General features: G+C 31.5%; 1 long non-coding RNA gene across 1 annotated transcript in view; it reads left to right on the top strand.

The window, feature by feature from the left end:
* The first annotated feature begins 354 nt into the window (after positions 1 to 354).
* LOC127718165 (uncharacterized) overlaps positions 355 to 22960 on the top strand; it is a 32249-nt gene continuing 9643 nt past the window's right edge. The window contains exon 1 of the long non-coding RNA XR_007989601.1: positions 355 to 470. This is a non-coding gene — a long non-coding RNA (uncharacterized LOC127718165). The remainder of the gene's footprint in view (positions 471 to 22960) is intronic.

Genomic DNA, 22960 nt, shown 5'->3' with positions numbered 1-22960 from the left:
TTTGGATTACATTTGCGCGCATTATTTAATAGGTTTCCTCAGGTAAATACAGGTAGATTATACCTATTAAGCCTTTAGTATATATTCAAAACAGATGAAGTTTTTTTCTTATGGGGATTGATACAATCTGTGTATTTAGCATGACCGATATCGATACCATCATCGATGGCTGATACAAAACGATTGTCATTGATTGTCTTATGATTGCACATACACTTTACTTGTATTTCCTATTCTAAGTATATAATAAATCTTAATATTTCATCTATTGTTTCTATTTTTATATTTCAGCTATTGTTTCCTCGATAATTATAATCGATTGTTTCCCAGTAGGAAATGAAAGATGGAAACATCCGTGTGGATCATCTACGTTACGTCCGCCTCTACCTCCACAGTCTGAAATAATATCTGATCTGATCATCAGACTTCGTGAAGCAGACGACATAGCAAGCAATCTGAGAAATAAATACGTATGTAGTATTATCTGTTATTTTCTTTAATAAGAGTCAGATGTTACCCGTTAAAAAAGACGTAGTCATACTCATTATTTGTATGATACTTTTTAGTAAACATATATTATACAAATGTGCTGGAAATTGTATTGCTTTAAAACATGACAGGGTAAGTCAAAGTTCAAACTTTGTAAAAAGAGCTTAAGATTTTGGATTCACTACGTTATTGATTTTTTAAATTCATTTTCTTAATGTTATTGAGGATTTCCTTCTCATATTATAACTATTGTTTATTTTTCCTATTTTAGTCCATGACGGTTTTATAAGATCAGTGTTTATTTGAATCCTCCTATTTAACTGTAATACACAAAAAAAAAGCATTTACAAGGGTCTGTATTAGGTGGTCATCATTTTTCTATTCTTTAATTATTTATATTATCTCTTTCCAAATTTTATTTATTTTCCCCATTATTCTCTTTTCTTTATATCTAAGCACGCTATTATCATCTTTTATTTATTTGTTGGCCTGTTTTTCTCTATTCTTTATTTTTTTCCATTTTTCTGTACACTTGGTCCACAATTCTTAATTCTGTGAACCCCATCCAGACCCTCATTAACAAACGCACAGAAAGTCAACACATAAGTTGTCACAAAATGTCTCAAAACATGATAGTAGACAGATTGATACTGCTTGCTTGTGAGTGCGCTTGAAACATCTTTAGGACTAGTGTGAATAATTTTAAATATTCACACTTCAAGACATAAATATTCAAGCAAAGTGTTTAAAAATAAAACAAGCCCTTCCCTCCCCGAAAACAACAGAAAAAAAGAAAAGATATATGGTCAATGTCTTATAGCGATGTATATCAAAGAGCTCTACAGTAATGTTGGCATTAGGGGGCGTCTTGGTCTCGCTGTGGGGTATGAGCAGCAACTCATAGTTGAAGGAAGGCGTTTCAGTTACCATTAAAATAGGGACAGCGATTGAAGAGTTGTTACCTTTTTTTACAGTTCATCTGAATTCTGAAAAATGCAAGCACGTTTGTGTTTTCCTTAGAATACTATTGATTGTAAATTACAAGCATTAAAATGTTGTTTTTTTTCTTCTATCTTGCTAGGCAAATGAAAGAATCATCATTAAAGCCATTAGAAGTCGGTTAGATACAGTGCATTTGGATGGTTTCCGAGTTGAAGATGTTCAAGTAAAGAACGTTTCATTGGCTATTGAAAATGTAAGTTTTGTTTCCTTGTTTTAATTTGCAATTGAAACTGTGACTTCTAATTTCAGTTAGATAATAGTAACGATATTTTGTCAAATTCTTACTTTGAGTTTAAAAATACCATTTGTAAAGTTCATTATTCGAATACAGATTTGTACTTTTATTTTTCAATTTAAACAAGATGTATAACACATTCGGGTGTAGATCTATGTATATAAATGGCAGAAGATGTTTAATTGAAAGGCTTCACGAACTATCATGTTGCCTATCAACAGTTATCAGTAATTTGTTAAATATAAAAATTGGTTTTTATTTTTCTATACCTTTAAAGTATGTAAAATTTCTCATTTCTATATTAAGAGTAGTATGTATAAAAAGATTGAACTCATATCAAACAAACAAAAAACGACGAAAAGTTTAACAACAGTCTTCAAAACGCTATCAATTATATAGAATGTCTCCTTTTTATATTAATTGTAAGTCTCTTTGTCGTGTAAACTGCAGTTTTTTATAATCTATATTCTTTTACAGGTAACCGTTACACTCTTGGAATCGTACACACAGTTATCAACAGCTGCAATTTTCCTGGAGCAGATTAAAAACAATGAAAAAAATCACGACCACGGCGCTTTTTCAACGGATATAATTGACATTGAAAACAAACTGTACGATGTTCTCTGTCATGTTCATATGGCCATCGACCAATCAGGTGCTGTCATAGAAAAATATCAATCACGTGATATCATGTCTATCCAAATGCCGATTACGGACAGAAGATCCAGATATTCATGTGATTACGTCATAATCAAGGATATCGTTTTAACATTCAAATCTTTACTTGTTTCTTACGAAGCCATAAAAGCCAGTATGTAGTGAATACTTTATGAACTATTATAAACTCTCCGAGTTACGGAATATTTTAGTAGATTATATTAATCGAATATAAAATAACTGTATAATGTGTAAATAAAAAATGTACTGTAAATTAGACCAATGTGTATTAGTCCCAGATTGTTATGATAAAAATAAATAGTAAAAAGAAGTCAACAGTGGTTTTAGATCTGATTGGAGTGTTTGTCCTTGCTAGATCAAAGGTACATATATATATATAGAATTACGGTAATATAAGAGGGTCTGGATGGGGGTCATTCATTTCTTCATTCTTTAATCTTTTAAACAATTTTTCAGGTCAGAAAAGCGCTTCGGACATACCAAATTTAAATAGTGTTATTTTCATTTATAAGAAATACCGAAGTTCATAAAAATGAGATAATAATAAGAGTGCACCCGCTGAAATGTCTCGCCTGCATTATTAACCTTGATTGATTTTATGTTGATACTCCTAAAGATTAAGTTTTATTACAAGCATCACTAAACATTATCAATGATCCATATAAATGAGGTCAAGCTTAAATATACAAACAGAAAAACATGTACATCCTATAATCATTACATACACCAGATATAGTTGACCTATTGTTTATAGAAAACAAGAAACAGACCAAACCATAAAAATTTGATATTGACCAATCATGAACAATGAAAATGAATTCAAGGACAGATGATATCTGCCAGACAAACATGTACACCTTACAAACATTCCATAAAACAAATGTAATTGAGCTACTGCTTATAGTATTAGAAAATTTGTAAAGGGTTCCACGGAACCCTGTGTCTCGCCTACGATTGCTGATGTCAGTGTAAAAGTGTAATTTTGACATAAAAAGTGATTCCTTTTTTCAGTAAAATACAGAATGTTAAAAAAGATTCAAACTTTCTCTTTAGATGCTATTTCCTGGTCTTGAAAGAAGCTTCTGTTCCAGTTTCATAACAATCCATGAAGGTTAACAAAACTATCATGTAAAAAAAAAATAATCCCAGGCTGTCAGTTAAATGTTGAATGTAAAGAAGTCCATCTATCAGAAAAATACTGAAAATGAAAATATATTTTCAAAAGTGTGCTTCAGACATTATCTCTTAATCATAAAAAAGTTTCATAAAACTCTACGAACTTCAAGGCTTAACAAAGTATTTGATGTGTAACAAACTTTAACCCCAGACTGTATCTTTTGTTAAATGTAAAAAAAAACTAAGTCCATTTATCAGAAAAATACGGAAAAATCAAAATAAATATTTTCAAAATATTGCTCTGGATACTGTATTTTGGTTATAAACAAGCTTCTGTCCAAATTTCATCTAATTCCATGTAGGTTTGACAAATTTATTGATGTAAAACAAAACGTTTTACCACTGACTAAACCTAAATGTTGAAGCCGCACCGGCAAAGAAGTCGACGTCAGAATCTATGATCGCTATGTCTCGCTTTCGCGAAATAAATTTCGCAGGCTCGACAAAAAGCAGACCAAAACACAAAAACTTAACATTGCTCAATGAAATGTGAAAATGAGGCCAAGGTCAGATGAAACCTCCCAGACTGACATGTACACCTAACAATCATTCCATACACTAAACATAGTTGACCTACTGCTTACATTATTAGAAGAAACGGACCTAATCACTAATTCATTGATCACTGATCCATGAAATGGGGTCGAGGTCAGGTGAAAATGTATGTACATGTACATTTGTGCCGTCGTTTATGGTAATTTTCGTTATTGAATTTTATATTGTGACTACAGCCAATGTTTCATTAGTTTAATCATTTGAAATTGCAACATTGTTACTATATATTATAGAGTAAAAATTTCATAATAGATTTATTAAACTTATAAACATAAATATGTAATCATGCTTTAAAAAATTTAGGTTCAGTAACACTTACTTCATGTAATACAAAACTTTTCATATGTATGAATAAAAGAGATGAGACAGCAACCCAATGACAATGACAAAAATCTCCAACAGACATCCGGAGGTTTACTTCAAAAAGGGACAGGTGTTTATAGAATATGGCAAGCTCTATAAAAGTTGTAAATAAATTTACTTGTGTCCACTATCTATATATAAAATAAATAGTCAGTGTGATCCTTAAAAGCAACTTCAACTTTAATATGATTTGTAAGAATGAATACTTTTTAATACTTTGGAATAAAGTTTTATATTTATATATTTATATAATTTTTTATATATGAAATATCAAATTACACATTTAGCTCTGCCAAATGTACAAATTACAATGTATCCTCAGTGGACAAAACTTGCATATTCAGAAGTCAGCATTAAGAGTTTTTTTTAAAATTGCTGTATTAAAAATATTAGAAAATACTATGAAATATGAAAACCAGAGATGTATATAATCTGGAATTGGAATTTTCTTCAATGCCACATGAATGTATGCATTATTTTTTTAAATACTGCCTGGTTTACAACTACCAGAATGTGATGAGAGATGTCAAGTAATGAACAAACGAAGTGACATGAAATTTGACAATACAACTTGAGATGCTAGATTTTGTGCTATTGTTATTTGCAGATATATCGATGGATTTTGTCAAAATGTGAACTTTAAACACACTGGGATCAAATGATATTTTGTAGAAAAGATCCAGCTGACATGTGTTCCATTATTTCCCAAAAATGGTGAATTTAAGAACTAAACTTTCATATCTATTTACTGAGTTTATTGCTGCCCCAAAAAGGGGATTTTGTGCTTCTTTACAACACATTTTGTCACAAATTGATTTTATATTTTTTGTGACAGTAAATAAAATTGAGAATGGAAACGGGGAATGTGTCAAAGAGACAACAACCCGACCAAAGAGCAGAAAACAGCCCAAGGCCACCAATGGGTCTTTAACACAGCGAGAAAATCCCGCACCTAGAGGTGGGCTTCAGCTGGACCCTAAACAAAAATGTGTACTAGTTTAGCGAAAATGGACGTCACACTAAACTCCGAAACATATAAATGAACCAAAATTTAAAAAAAATATTGTTGATTATTAGGGCCCAGTTGTTGACATGTGCCCTTTATAGGAATCTCTCTGTTCATCAGTCTGTCAACACTTCTATATCATACGATAAGTCAAGATTGCCTCAACCTCAAATTAATATGCAAAGTGGAAATAAATATAAAAGGAAGGTCCCTTGTGTATTGTAAAACTTGGGGAAAAAAATGGTGGTAGAAAACTTGATATTTATAAAAAAAATCACAAAGAGGTAGGGCCATTTCCACCTGATTTTTTTTCATTTGATTAGGTAGGTTAATCATGTTTTTAAATAGCCCGATATATGCTTATTATAGTACATGAAAATACGTCATATCATCTATTTTCATACCTTCAACAGGTATTCCTACAATAAACAAGGCCAAGACTGAGGTGCATGAAAAATATGAATTATCAACCAATAGATATTCAAAATTAGTTTTGTATTAAAAAAACATGTTGTTTCAGTTAGCGTGTTAATGTTGGTAGGTGATTTGTAGCGTACATTTATTTTATAGCTTTCTTTAACTTAAAACTAACAAAATAATAAAACAGGGGGTTAAATATAAATACAAAACACATTTAATAATCTAATTATCTGATATAAACCAGCTGATCTGATTCAAGATCGGTCTCTGTTTCAATGTCTATACTGGAATCTTTAAATGCAGCGGAATATCTGTTTGTTTTGGTTTTATATTCTGTATGTCTTTACTTTTTTTACTCTATTCGGTCCTGCCTTTTTTTTTTACTAGTTTATCCTGAATATTTTTACACAAATTGTCATCCTGCCTTTTTTTTTTACCAAGTTGCTCATCCTGCCTTTTTTTTACTCAAAACTCCTGTCCTACCTATTTTTTTCAAATTTCATCCTAGCCCCCCCCCCCCCCCCCACCCCCCACCCCCCACCCCCACCCCCCACCCCCACCCCCCACCCCCCATAAAAATCAAATGGTAGCTCCCTAACCTGTCAAAAAGCCAAATAATATCGGACGCATTTTACTGGGATGTTGTTTTCCTCAATCTGGATGTATCTATCTCTGTCCCGATTTTTAAGGTTTTACCGTAATCTGGCCTTTACTGGTATCGTAACAAATGGATCTTTTGTTGTGATACAGATGCTACACTTTCTTGATGTTTTACAAACAGTCACGATTGGTAGTGTAATTGATTTGTTCTGTGGTGTTGTTTTATTTTCTGATGACTTAGATACCGGTACAGGGACGGTGGTAACAATGTCAGTACTAGTATCTACACAGTTGGTGGATTGGCGATAATTAAAATTGCTGTCTGCATTTGTTACATATAATACCATTTTCAAAAACATTCTTTTTCAAGGTTTCGAAAAATTGTTTTTTTTTTTGTTTTGAAATTATTCTGCTATGGCCTATTTTCGTTATGTGTATATTACACACACAACATTTGGGCTTGATTGCTATATAATCAATTATCGTGTTATTGGTTATGTACAAGCACCTACTTCAGTTTGGCGGAAATTGTTCCTTGTATACATATAATAAATGTAAACACAGGAATAGGAAGTAAGTCAAGAGTATTGATAGTAATAGGAACGCACACAATAAGCAACACATTATTTTTTTTTTCTTTAATTCAATGATATATAGTCAAAATGATCCATAATGACTCTATAAATTAAACAAACATCCGTAAAAAAATGATAGAAACATTACAATTAAATATTTCAACCACAGAAAATGCAAAAATCTGCGCGAGATTTGAACCCCTTCTTACAAGCAGTCTGTCATTTACATTTCTATGCGCTACCGATGGAGCCACATCGACTCTTGAAGTCAATAATGTTATTAAGCTGCTATACAGGTACAATTTAGTGATGTTCCATTTCTTTTATTAAAAAAGTTGTTTTTTAGGTATTAAGGACACACTAAACCAATTTCATTATTTTAGGAAAAACGTTATATAAATTACAACAACAACAAAAACATAACTTTGTTTTGGTTTGAAATGTCCTTCTCGGGGGATTCCCTGTTTTTCCCACCTAAAAACACAGTAAATTCCGCATATTTGACTTTCATCTTTTTTGGGGGGTTAGATTTACTATTTTTCCGACATATCATAATAAATTAAAATCGAGATATTGATCAAAAAACATTTTTATTTCTTGTTTTTATCGTAAATTTTTATTCTTTCAGCACTTTTTGAAATTGGCCCTTCTGTGAAAAAAAATCAGGGGAAATTGGCCCTACCTCTTTTGAGAAAACATTTCTTTGGCGAAAATTTCCACAAAATTTGATATCGAAGTTATGATATGCTTATCAAAATTTATTCCCAATGTTAAATATTGATTTGTGTTATAATTTGGGGACTTAATTTTTTGTCTTGCCTTCAATGCTAATCATGAGATTACAATCCAGTGACAGGGTAAACTATTTGCATACAGCTTTATATTTCCGCGAGTAGAAGACTTTGATGCTTCATACAGTATACCAATACAATGTTACAAAGTTCCCCTCTGTCTTATGTCCATTGTCCTTGACGTTATTTTCATGGTTCAGAGACTTTTTTAAAATTTTTGTAGTCATATAATGGTATGACATTGTCGTCGTCGTCCGAAGCTAGACATTTGGTTTCCAGACAATAACTTGACAATAAGTGTATGCATCTCTATGAAATAGTACCACAAACGGATCCATCCCACAAAAGGAATGTTGGGACTGAATTTGGGGGTTATTGTCCTAACCGAATAGGAATTAGGGGCCAAAAACAAGGATTTTTTGGTTTCCGGACAATAACTTGAGTATAAGTCTATGGATCTCCATGAAAATGTACCACAAGGTTCCATACCAAAAAAAGGAAAGTTGGGATTTTTGGCGTTATGGCCCTTACTATTTAGGAAAAAAGGGGGCCAAAACAATACTTTTTCTAATACTTTGTATAAATTGCTTATTTCTTGACCATTTATACTGGTGTTTAATTCAATGTTTTGAATTCTTTGGGTTCTTTAATATGCTGAATCTAACAGTATATTTATATTTTTGGTTTTGGGCCCCATTTTTAAATTGGTCCACATTGAGGTCCAAAGGGTCCACATTGAACTTTGTTTTATTTCATCAAAATTTGAATAATTGGGGTTCTTTGATATGCTGAATTTAACAGTGTATATAGATTTTTTCATTTTTGGGCCCCGTTTTCAAATTGGTCCACATTAAGGTTCGAATGGTCCAAAATTAAACTTTGTTGGTGTTTAACCAAAATTGAATTATTTGGGTTCTTTGTTATGCTGAATCTAAACATGTATTTAGATATTTGATTTTGTGCCCAGTTTTCAAGTTGGTCAAAATCAGGTTCCAAAATTAGACTTTGTTTGATTTCAACAAAAATTGAATATATGGGTTTTTTTTTTATATACTGAATCTAATCGTATATTTAGGGGCCCGTTATCAAATTGGTCCATATTGAGGTCCAAAGGGTCAAAAATTAAACTTTGTTTGATTTCATAAAAAAATGAATTATTGGGGTTCTTGGGATATACTGAATCTAACAATGTATTCATATTTTTGGATATTGGACCACAATAGGTAAATGTCAAAAGGACCGGGTGATAAAAAACCTAAAAAATGAACATACATAGTAGATCCAAGCATTTAAACAAACCATTTTTCCAAATAACCTGCATAGTACACAAATCTATATCATGTATATTGAGTACTAAAATATTCAGAAGATTAAACATTTAGCTGATAAAGTATAGAAATATGGTTGCCTGCACAACTCAAGCTCATTAGAAAATAAGAACTATTGCCGGAGGGTGCCTGCTATTCTCATACTTTACACGATCATTAGAAAACATTTGCCTATCAGGTTATAAAGATGATCTGCTACAACACTGTTATACATATATTGATATGATAAAAATGCAGCAATCCAGATTATAATGATTATCAGATGATGCATATAAGTGATTTATCACAACAGCAAGATTAAAATCCCTATCATTTATTCCTCAACCAACAGATTCTGAGGTCATACGAGTAGACAGTACTTCAGTACTTTGATTATTGTATGTTCTTTAATGTATAATTTTTAATCTACTTATCAAGATGAAGAAGTGGGAGGGTTGAGATCTCAAAAATCTAGTTGCCAAAAAGATGTCTTTAGTTATTTTTGTCATTTGGTTGCCATCTCGTTGACATATACCCCATATATATTAATACCTATGCTCATTTTAACACAGGTAGACATTAAAATTTGTCATTATTTTTACTTAAACAAGATATAAAAAAAAAAATATGATGTTTTTTTCTGTTCAATCATTAATGAAAGTGAAATAATGAAATAATAATTCGCTTTTAGCAGCCAGTTTGGTTAAATTTTGTCAAAATAAGGTAAAAAACATCTCTGATGAATTATTCACTTGCAAGTGAAAAAATTGACCTCATTGAATCCGTATTCATGTGATCTTCAATTAAACCCCTTTGCTAGAGAATGGTTACGCATAAAACAGGCATGTTCAGCTATTAAAAGGAAAAGAATGTCAACATTGAAATTGAAACAAGGGTAAATCATTAGGTTGACTGATTCGATTCCACAAAAACTCATTTTTATACAGGTAAAAACTATGATTAACATATTTTTTAACCTACAATATGAAATCAAACAGACCTTGAAAAATCCAGTTGCCCGTGTTTGTTATCTATTTATATCTATATTTATGTTAATATCAGATTATATGACCGCTGGCAGTCTTTGGATGTCACCTCCATGGTTAGTTAGATCATACATTTATTTAACAAAATTAAAACAGTTAAATGAATTAATTTTAACTTGATTTTCTTATCATTCTAAAATCATGATAATACTCATTAAATGGCTTCTAGACTAAAATACACATGAAATGCTGATACATATTATCGAATCCATGCATCGTGAATTGTTTATTTTAGACTTTATATAATTTGGAATTATGTTTAAGTATGTTATAAATCAAATAATTATGAGAATTTGAGTCAAATCGGTGAACATGAATTTCACAGCTAATGACCCTTAAACATCAACTGAGGGTATTAAAGGAGTAAAATATTGATAAATATTATGCCTACCGAGGTTAAAATGAGCTTACAGCATGACATGAAATAAATGAATCATATTGAAACATTTAGATTTTTATTAATTCAATACTGCTTTACAAGAAGTGTGTGGCAGCACTCCGGCTTCCTCCACCAATAAAAAATGATCGCTACGGAAGAGCACAATAGTGTTGAAAGTGGCGTTAAACACCAATTAATCAATCAATTAATTTGACAGCCATTTTTATTTGATGAACCAAATTATTCTTAGCCGACAAACAGACGTCAGACAGCACATAACTCACTTTAAAATTCAAATTCAAAAGTTTAATCTCGAAGAATAAAGATAATCTATAAGAGCATAACAATATCACAATATGGTTTAACAAAACCTCTAAGAATGGATTTATAAATAATGTAGATGACACTGATCAGCAATCACAGATGCAAAGTACACAATCTTGTTAACTGATTAATTTTTTTTTAATGAGCATACTAACATAAGTTTTATTTTTTACCAAATTTAAAAAATCCAATTTTGAAGTTTCTTTTGCAATAGTTCAGCCTCCCTGTTTCTGCGCAACAGTCACAATTTCAGTACTATCATTTTTTTATCATACACATTTTTAATGGTTGCTAAATGTAGATATAAATAGCATTTTTTTATAATCTTACATTTTGTTGATCAATTCACTGAAAATTCCAGGAACGAAATTGAATGCAGTTAATCAAGCAAAACGTTTGATACAGGTTTGTCTGATGTTGTGACTTCCGGTATGTCCTTCAACTTGACAGTTTAAAATAAAAGATTCCGGCTTTGCGGCTGAACTATGATCTAGTATGAAACACACTCCTTATATAATGCAATCGTATTCTCATGAGGACAAAATTCTCTATTCAACAGTTTACATTGGCGAACATAAAATGTATAACGGTGACAACATCTTTACAATTTCATATGTTTTCTGTGAAGTGTTGTCCATCTGTTTCTCAAATCTTTACTTGTTCTCTCTTTAGAAAAAGTTAACGATTCTAAAATTGTTTTCTAATTATATCCATTTTGCTTCACACCACGTAATAATCTACTATCTTCACACATTGAAAATGGTTTTCCTCTTCCTGGCTTTTGGACAGCTCTTTTTTACCAGATTTTTTCTGTAAAAACATAAACAAAAGACCTAATTCAATTAATGTTTGTTTTTTTAATGAACGTTTAAAAATACCTTTCGTTCTAAAGATTCACCAAGAGGGTCTGAATGAGGAGTCCTTCATTTCTGTATTTTTTTATTTTTGAGTCCATTTTTCTCTATTTTCAATCACCCTTCAATCATGTAAGCTTGATGTATTTTTATGCAAACTGTAGGAGAATTTTGCATTCACAAATTTGTTAAATGCAGAAAAGTCTATGTTTTGCTGAAGGAAATCTAGAAAATTATTCAGATCTCAAAATAAGATAGGGAGTGCATGCTATAAGATGTAAAAAAAAAAAATAAAAAAATGAGAGTTCCTTTGAAATCAAGTATTTAGTTTAGTAGTTGCTGATAAAAAGTGACGGTGGCTGTGGTTAACGTCCTGGTCTACCAAAAATAAGTCCATACAAAATTTGCGGGACTAACAAACAAATGAATTGGTAGACAAATCCCAACAAAGCCTTCAGTAAAGTGGAGTATAAACATATACTTGAAACATACATGGTGATTATTTCCCTTCATACCTTGAGTAAAATTCAAGTTTTAGCAATTTATGAGGCCATAACTCCTAATAGGGGAGGGTTAAAAAAATTGTTCAAGGGTATTGCCAAACACAAAAACTGTGACAATTTCAAATATATTGACTTGCGTGCTGATATAATTGTTGCTGTTTGCATTTCTCTAATATAGCATTATAGTTTTCTTATACATCATTGCAAATAATACCATCCCCAAAATATTCGTCACGAGAGGTGTAAGGGAAATAACTTCTATAAAGAGTCGATTGAAAATTTTGGTTGTGCTGACTTATTTGCAGATCCTTTTTTGACTGATCAGTTTGGCTGTTTACAGTTTTTTTGTATCTTTTATAGTTTCCAAGATGATTGACAAAAATTATAACAATGGGTTAAAATAAAAATCTTTATCTAAGGGCAATAACTCCTTATAGGAGTAAATTGACAAATCGTTTAGTTAGATCTTGATATGCTTATCATTTTGTGATTGACAGTTTCTATTTAAGTATGATAGTTTTAAGATAATTGCAAAAAAAAAAAAGAAACCAGCTGTTTAAAAATCGTCATTTAGCCTTAGGTGAAATAACGCCTATAAGAAGTCATCTGATCATTTTGATAGAAAAAAGCTATCAGTGTTTATATTGAACAGATTTAAAACATATTATTGATATTGAATAAATACAACACCACATGCAGTTTTGTGAAATGATACGTGTATTTTCATCTACTTAGATGATATTTTTTTCTTCAGGTTAATTAATCAATGAGTGATGGATTTCTCTTAGAATAAATTAAAGGTCACAGCGAATAAACTACACAGAAAACAATAGCTATAATTGTATTTATTCAATGGGACAAAAGAATTGACAAATGTTTAAATAACTTGACCAAGAGAAAGTGATTCTGTGAAAAAGTTTCATTTCTTTCGCAATAATGTGATATGGATATGAACCTTGCTTTGTACGATACCGACACACTGCTACTTTACAGAGTAGCAATCCGCAGAAAGACATTTTACCCTACCCGGATACATTATTCTGATTTCGAGCCGACCAGTATTTAACCTTACTCATAAATGCCGCGTGTTTAGTAGGATAGCAGCAAATACCAATTTTCAAGTTTTATCATTCACCAGGACGAGAATTGAAACAATAACCTCCAGCACTCGAGGCGAGCAAGATTCCTTGAAACCTCAAAGACGATTACCCTGGGCGGATCGAGGGACAAAGGAAATGACATGATTGTCAAAAATGGTAAAAATAGCACTGAGCGTAGCGTGACAAAAATAAATTTGGACGATTTTAAGTACAAAAAAGATATTTTTTTCTGTACGCCTTCTACGTACTCGCCAACGCCTCCCTTAACCCCCCCCCCCCCCCCCCCTTTGAGTCCGCCACTGGTTACTCTGACTAACGTAAAACTATTATCCTATAGTGATGCAATCGCATATAGCTATTACATAAGTGGGAAACAGGACTCATATAACTAATACATACTATTATCAAATAGGATATTGACCGCAATGACAAAGTAAAGTATATTTCCGAAAGGATGTCTGATTATAAATTTCTTCTTTTATTGTTTTAAGATTTCATTTGATGATAATGACGTCAAAATGATCTTCCGTCAAAATGTATTGTTGTTTACGGCTACAACCAGATATGATTTGTTACAGTAAGTTCCTAGTCAGTTGTATCTTAGAAATTTCTTAATTTAAGTCCCTTTTTTATTTTCTTCATCAATGAAAGTTTTCTGGTATGATTATATATTACGAGTTCGTTATATTTTTTTTCAATTACTTTAAAGCTATAAAACAATAATAAAAAGAAAAAACAATAATGCACCTTCAGTTTAGAATTTTAGGGGTTTTTGGTATGTATTTATGTATTATTGAAAAAGCATATAAAACCGATCCCCGTGCACAATGACATGACGCGTGTTCTGGAGAAACCCAGCTTTTAGATCAAGACTAATTTAGGAAATAAACGAACCTAAAGAAGAGTATGGATGGGGTTTATTGAATAGAAAAGAGTAATAACAACAAAAAAAAAACTAAAGATTAGAGAAAAATGGGTTGCTAAAATATAAAAGAAAGATAATAAATATTAAGGGTACTAAAAATACAGAAAAATGTCCTAAAAGACAAAGAAAACAGAAATAAGGGGATCTAGACCCTCAACTTTTCCTGACGAAAGACACAACATGAACTTTAGTGTCATTACATAATTCAGAGGGGAAAAAAACCTTCAAGGCTTCAAACAGAGATGACATAATTGACAACTTGAAGGCTAGAGTAAAAAAGACCAAGACCTATAACATGACTTCGGAATTTCTCGGAAATCAAAACTTGTCATATTACGTTTTAAATATCTTGCTACGAACGTCGAAAAACATAGCAACTTAGGCTTTCATAGTTTTATCACTATCAACTGTGTTCATATATTTTATCTCTATTGTTTCTATAGAGAACATTATGTGGCATTTTTAATAGCACACCCGTATAAAGCCGAAACACCAATAGTGCCCCCAGATCCGTCTGTTCGAAGTATATATACTATTGGTTGAGGGTTAATACGGTGTGTGATATTGAAAAAAGTCATATCATATTCCTTCTTATATACTCAAAACAGTTGGGTTTTTTTTCTGTAGGTGTTTGATAATGCAGCTATGACCGTGACTTCAAATTCAAATTAAAATTCAAACGTTTATTGCCTTATACATTGTTATACACTTTAAGTGTGTGACAAATACAAATTAGGTACTTAGTATACAATATAACTGAAATCACACACACATATATATACACAATCATTTAATAACAGTAAATAGTCCAGAGTCCCCTGTCATCAGTTCTAATGACTTTTTAATGTAGGACCCCAATTCATTTACTTGTGATGGTGTTGTTGGATTGAGTATAAAAATCACCTTTTCTTCATCAGACACATCTTTCACAGAAAAGTCTATTTCCAAATTATCAAAAAAGTTGTTTCTAAGTTCCCTAGTTAATTCATAATCTAATGAAAAATGTTTTTCCTTTTCTAATATGTTACATATCTGCTCTCTAGGAATATTTGAATGTCGTCCATCAATATCATCACGGATGACTGATACAAAACTATTGCCATTGATTGTATTGCACATAAAATTAACTTGTATATGATACTAAGTATATAATAAATCTTCATATTTCAGCTTTTGTTTCCTCGATGATTAACATCGATTGTTTCCCAGCAGGAAATGAAAGATGGAAACATCCTTGTGGATCTTCTACCTTACGTCCGCCTCTACCTCCACAGTCTGAAATAATATCTGATCTGATCATCAGACTTCGCGAAGCAGACGACATAGCAAGCAATCTGAGAAATGAATACGTATGTAGTATTATTTGTTATTTTCTCAGTTTTCTGAGAAATAGATCTGTATGTAGTATTATTTGTTAATTTCTTTAATAAGAGTCAGATGTGAAAAAAGACGTTGTCATTATTTGTATGACACTTTTAAATAAACATATTATACTAATGCGCTGAAAATTGTATTGCTTTACAGCATAATAGGGTAACTCAAAGTTCAAATTTGGTAAAAAGAGCTTAAGATTTTGGATTCACTAGGTTATTGATTTTTCAAATTCATTTACTTAATGTAATTGAGGATTTCCTTCTCATATTGTAACTATTGTTTATTCTTCCTATTTTAGTCCATGACGGTTTTATAAGATCAGTGTTTATTTGATATTTCCTATTTAAGTGTAATACAAAATAAAAAGCATTTACAAGGGTACGTCTCTATGGTGTGGTCTTCGTTCCTTTATTCTTTAATTATTTATCTTATTTCTTTCCAAATTTTATTTATTTTCCCCATTATTCTCTTTTCTTTATATCTAAGCACGCTATTATCATCTTTTATTTATTTTTTGGCCTATTATTCTCTATTCTTTATTTTTTACCATTTTTCTGTACACTTGGTCCACAATTTTGAATTCTGTGAACCCCATCCAGACCGTCATTTACAAACTCACAGAAAGTCAATACAGAAGGTGTTACAAAATGTCTCAAAATATGATACTAGCCAGATTATTACTGCTTGCTTGTGAGTGCGCTTGAAACATCTTTAGGACTAGTGTGAATAATTTTAAATAGTACACTTCAAGACATAAATATTCAAGCAAAGTGTTTAAAAATAAAACAAGCCCCTCCCTCCCCGAAAACAACAGAAAAAAAAGATAAGATATATGGTCAATGTCTTATAGCGATGTATATCAAAGAGCGCTACAGTAATGTTGGCATTAGGGGGCGTCTTGGTCTCGCTGTGGGGTATGAGCAGCAACTCATAGTTGAAGGAAGGCGTTTCAGTTACCCTAAAATAGGGACAGCGATTGAAGAGTTGTTACCTTTTTTTACAGTTCATCTGAATTCTGAAAAATGCAAGCACGTTTGTGTTTTCCTTAGAACACTATTGATTGTAAATTACAAGCATTAAAATGTTGATTTTGTTTCTTCTTCTATCTTGCTAGGCAAATGAAAGAATCATCATTAAAGCCATTAGAAGTCGGTTAGATAAAGTGCATTTGGATGGTTTCCGAGTTGAAGATGTTCAAGAAAAGAACGTTTCATTGGCTATTGAAAATGTAAGTTTTGTTTCCTTGGTTTAATTTGCAATTGAAACTGTGACTTCTAATTTCAGTTAGATAATAGTAACGATTTTTTGTCAAATTCTTACTTTGAGTTTAAAAATACCATTTGTAAAGTTCATTATCCGAATACAGATTTGTACTTTTATTTTTCAATTTAAACAAGATGTATAACACATTCGGGTGTAGATCTATGTATATAAATGGCAGAAGATGTTTTATTGAAAGGCTTCACGAACTATCATGTTGCATATCAACAGTTATCAGTAATTTGTTAAATATAAAAATTGGTTTTTATTTTTCTATACCTTTAAAGTATGTAAAATTTCTCATTTCTATATTAAGAGTAGTATGTATAAAAAGATTGAACTCATATCAAACACAAAAAAAAACGACGAAAAGTTTAACAACAGTCTTCAAAACGCTATCAATTATATAGAATGTCTCCTTTTTATATTAATTATAAGTCTCTTTGTCGTGTAAACTGCAGTTTTTTTGAAATCTATATTCTTTTACAGGTAACCTTTACACTTTTGGAATCGTACACACAGTTATCAACAGCTGCAATTTTCCTAGAGCAGATTAAAAACAATGAAAAAAATCACGACCACGGCGCTTTTTCAACGGATATAATTGACATTGAAAACAAACTGTACGATGTTCTCTGTCATGTTCATATGGCCATCGACCAATCAGGTGCTGTCATAGAAAAATATCAATCACGTGATATCATGTCTATCAAATTGCCGATTATGGACAGAAGATACAGATATTCATGTGATTACATCATAATCAAGGATATCGTTTTAACATTCAAATCTTTACTTGTTTCTTACGAAACCATAAAAGCCAGTATGTAGTGAATAATTTATGAACTATTATAAACTCTCCGAGTTACGGAATATTTTAGTAGATTATATTAATCGAATGTAAAATAACTGTATAATGTGTAAATAAAAAATGTACTGTAAATTAGACCAATATGTATTAGTCCCAGATTGTAATGATAAAAATAAATAGTAAAAAGAAGTCAGCAGTGTTTTTAGATCTGATTGGAGTTTTTGTCCTTGCTAGATCAAAGTTACACATATATATATATAGAATTACGGTAATATAAGAGGGTCTGGATGTGGATACGAAATTTAAATAGTGTTATTTTCATTTACAAGAAATACCGAAGTTCATAAAAATGAGATAATAACAAGAGTGCACCCGCTAAAATGTCTCGCCTGCATTATTAACCTTGATTGATTTTATGTTGATACTCCTAAAGATTAAGTTTTATTACAAGCATCACTAAACATTATCAATGATCCATATGAATGAGGTTAAGCTCAAATAAACAAAAACAGACAGACATGTACACCCTACAATCATTACATACACCAGATATAAGTTGACCTATTGTTTATAGAATACAAGAAACAGACCAAACCATAAAAAATTGATATAGACCTATCATGAACCATGAAAATGAGTCCAAGGACAGATGAGACCTGCCAGACAGACATGTACACCTTACAAACATTCCATAAACCAAATGTAATTATTATACCTACTGCTTATAGTATTAGAAAAACAGTCCAAAACACAAAACTTAACATTGACCAATGAACAGTGAAAATGAGGTCAAGATCTGATGAAACCTGCCAGACTGTCAGTGACATGTACACCTTACAATCATTCCATACACTAAACATAGTTGACCTACTGCTTAAATTATTAGAAGAAACGGACCTAATCACGTAACTTTAACATTCAACACTGATCCATGAAATGGGGTCGAGGTCAGGTAAAAATTTATGTACATGTACATTTGTGCCTTAGTTTATGGGATTTTTTTTTATTGAATTTTATATTTGGACTACAGCCAATGTTTCATTAGTTTAATCATTTGAAATTGCAATATTGTTACTATATCTATATAGAGTAAAAATTTCATAATAGATTTATTATATTTATAAACATAAATTTGTAGTCATGCTTTGAAAAACTGAGGTTCAGTAACACCTACTACATGTAATACAAAAATTTTCACAGTAAGAATAAAAAGAGATGTGGGTATTTGTCAATGAGACAGCAACCCAATGACAAAAATCTCCAACAAACATCCGGAGGGTAAGATACATTGTAGTCTCAGATTACTTCAAAAAAGAACATGTGTTTATACAATATGGCAAGCTGTATAAAAGTTGTAAATAAATTTGCATGTACTTTTGTCCACTATAAAATAAATAGTCAGTGTGATCCTTAAAAGCAACTTCAACTTTAATATGATTTTAAAGATGAATACTTTTTAATATTTTGGAATAATGTTTTATATTTATATATTTATATAATATTTTATATATATATGAAATATCATATTATACATTTAGCTCTGCCAAATGTACAAATTACAATGTATCCTCAGTGGGCAAAACTTGCATATTCACAAGTCAGCATTAAGAGATTGTTTTTAGATTGCTAAATTAAAAATATTAGAAAATACTTTGAAATATGAAAACAAGAGATGTATCATGATGTATATAAACTGGACTTGGAATTTTCTTCGATGCCACATGAATGTATGCATTATTTTTTAAATGCAGCCACATTTACTTAGAAAATGATATGTTCTGTGCTGTTTCTTTCAGGAAAATGTATAAACTAGTTAATCGATGGTTTACAACTACCATGATGTAATGAGAGATGTCAAAGAAGTAAAATGAAGTTTGACAATACAACTTGAGATGCTAGATTTTGTGCCATTGTTATTTGCAGATATATTGATGGATTTTGTCAAAGTGTGAACTTTAAACAGACTGGGATCAAATGTTATTTTGTAGAAAAGATCCAGCTGACATGTGTTCTATTATTTCCCCAAAATGGTGTGAATTTAAGAATTAAACTTTCATATCTATTTACTGAGTTTATTGCTGCCCAAAAAGGGGGTTTTGTGCTTCTTTACAACATATTTTGTCATAAATTCATTTTATATTTTTTGTGACAGTTAATAAAATTGAGAATGGAAACGGGCAATGTGTCAAAGAGACAACAACCCGACCAAAGAGCAGAAAACAGCCCAAGGCCACCAATGGGTCTTCAACACAGCGAGAAAATCCCGCACCTAGAGGTGGGCTTTAGCTGGCCCCTAAACAAAAATGTGTACTAGTTCAGCGAAAATGGACGTCACACTAAACTCCGAAACATATAAATGAACCAAAATTAAAAAACATATTGTTGATTATTAGGGCCCAGTTGTTGACATGTGCCCTTTAAAGGAATCTCTCTGTTCATCAGTCTGTCAACACTTCTATGTCATACGATAAGTCAAGATTGCCTCAACCGATTCAAAAAATTAATATGCAATAATATAAAAGGAAGGGCTCTTGTGTATTGTAAAATTTGGGGAAAAATGGTGGTAGAAAACTTGATATTTGTAAAAAAAAATCACAAATTTGGAGAAAACATTTCTTTGGCTAAAATTTCCCCAAAATTTGATATCTAAGTTATGATATGCTTATCAAAATTGATTCCCGATGTTAAATATTGATTTGTGTCATAATTTGGGGACTTAATTTTTTGTCTTGCATGCAATGCTAATCATGAGATTACAATCCAGTGACAGCGTAAACTATTTGCATACAGCTTTATATTTCCACGAGTAGAAGATTTTGATGCTTCATACAGTATACCAATACTTTATGTTACAAAGTTTCCCTCTGTCATATGTTCATTGTCCTTGACGTTATTTTCATGGTTCAGAGACATTTAAAAAAAAAAACTGCAAACTTTTTGTAGTCATAGAATCATGATAATGGTATGACATTGTCGTCGTCGTCCGAAGCTAGACATTTGGTTTCCAGACAATAACTTGACTATAAGTGTATGCATCTCTATGAAATTGTACCGCAAACAGATCCATACCACAAAAGGAATGCTGGGACTGATTTTGGGGGTTATTGTCCTAACTGTTTAGGAATTATGGGCTAAAGACAAGCATTTTCTTGTTTTAGGACAATAACTTGTGTATAAGTGTGTGGATCTTGTGTGAAATTGTACCACAAGGTTCCATACCTCACGAGGAAGGTTGGAATAGATTTTGGGGGTTATGGCACAAACCGAATTAGGAGCCAAAAACAAGGATTTTTCTGGTTTCCGGACAATAACTTGAGTCTATGGATCTCTATGAAAAATGTACCAAAAGGTTCCATACCAAAAAAGGAAAGTTGGGATTAATTTTGGGCGTTATGGCCCTTACTGTTTAGGAAAAAAGGGGTCAAAAACAATACTTTTCTAATACTTTTTATAAATTGCTTATTTCTTGGCCAATTATACTGGTGTTTAATTCAAAGTTTTGAATTCTTTGGGTTCTTTAATATGTTGAATCAAACAGTATATTTATATGTTTGGTTTTGGGCCCCATTTTCAAAATGGTCCACATTGAGGTCCGAAGGGTCTACATTGAACGTTGTTTCATTTCAGCAAAAAGTTGAGTAATTGGGGTTTTTTGATATGCCGAATCTAACAGTGTATATAGATTTTTTTTATTTTTGGGCCCCGTTTTCAAATTGGTCCAAATTAAGGTCCGAATGGTCCTAAATTAAACTTAGTTGGTGTTTAACCAAAATTGAATTCTTTGGGTTCTTTGATATGCTAAATCTAAACATGTATTTAGATTTTTGATTTTGTGCCCAGTTTTCAAGTTGGTCAAAATCAGGTTCCAAAAATAGACTTTGTTTGATATCAACAAAAATTAAATATATGGGGTTCTTTGATATGCTGAATCTAGTCGTATATTTAGGGGCCCGTTATCAAATTGGTCCACATTGAGGTCCAAAGGGTCCAAAATTAAACTTTATTTGATTTCATCAAAAATTGAATAGTGGGGTTCTTGGGGTATGCTGAATCTAACAATGTATTCATATTTTTGGATATAGGACCACAATAGGTAAATGTCATAAAGATCGTGAGATAAAAAACCTAAAAATGAACATACATAGTAGATCAAAGCTTTTAAACAAACCATTTTTCCAAATAACTTACATAGTACACAAATCTATGTCATGTATATTTAGTACTAAAATATTCAGAAGACTAAAACATCTAGCTGATAAAGTATAGAAATATGGTTGCCTGCACAACACCAGCTCATTGGAAAATACGACGAGTTATTGCAGGAGGGTGCCCGCTATGCTCATACCATACACAATGCACGATCATAAGAATATAATGTCGGCAATCAATGAATAAACATTTGCCTATCAGGTTATAAAGATGATCTGCTACACCACTGTTATACATACATTGATATGATAAAAAGCAGCAATCCAGATTATAATGATAGTCAGATGATGCATATAAGTTAATTATCACAAAAATCCCTATCATTTATTCCTCAACCAACAGATCTTGAGGTCATCCGAGTAGACAGTACTTCAGTACTTTGATTATTGTTTGTTTTTTATTGTATAATTTTTAATATACTGATCAAGATGAATTAGTGGGAGGGTTGAGATCTGAAAAAAGCTTGTTGCCAAAACGATGTCTTTTTGTTATTTTTATCATTTGGTTGCCATCTCGTTGACATATACCCCACATCTTTTAATACATTTGTACCTATGCTCATTTTAACACAGGTAGGCATTTATATAATAGTTATTGAAGAACTGGTCATTATCGTGATATATGGACTGCCCACACGAGACAGTGGTATTGACTAAGATAGCGATAATGACTGAGCCTTAGGCGAGGTCATTATCGCTGTCGCAGTCAATACCACTGTCCTACGTGCAGTCCATGTATCACGATAATGACCAGTTCTTCAATGACTATTATGTTTATTTCATTGAGGAACCATGTTTTTAAAAAAATCTAATAAATTCAAATTGTTCAAAGCAAACTGAACTTATTGTACGATATCATAGGAAAGAGTGAAGACCAGTCATAGTGATAAATATAGGTCACTGCCACCATTTAAATTAAGTGCAATTTTTCAGTTTATGAATACAAAACAAAGTTTTCTATAATTCTATAATTCTTGTT

Source organism: Mytilus californianus, unplaced genomic scaffold (genome assembly GCF_021869535.1).
Source record: "Mytilus californianus isolate M0D057914Y unplaced genomic scaffold, xbMytCali1.0.p SCAF_10, whole genome shotgun sequence".
NCBI classification, from domain to species: Eukaryota; Metazoa; Mollusca; class Bivalvia; order Mytilida; family Mytilidae; genus Mytilus; species Mytilus californianus.
Note: the sequence above shows the minus strand (reverse complement) of the source record. Positions and strands in the feature narration are given on the sequence as shown.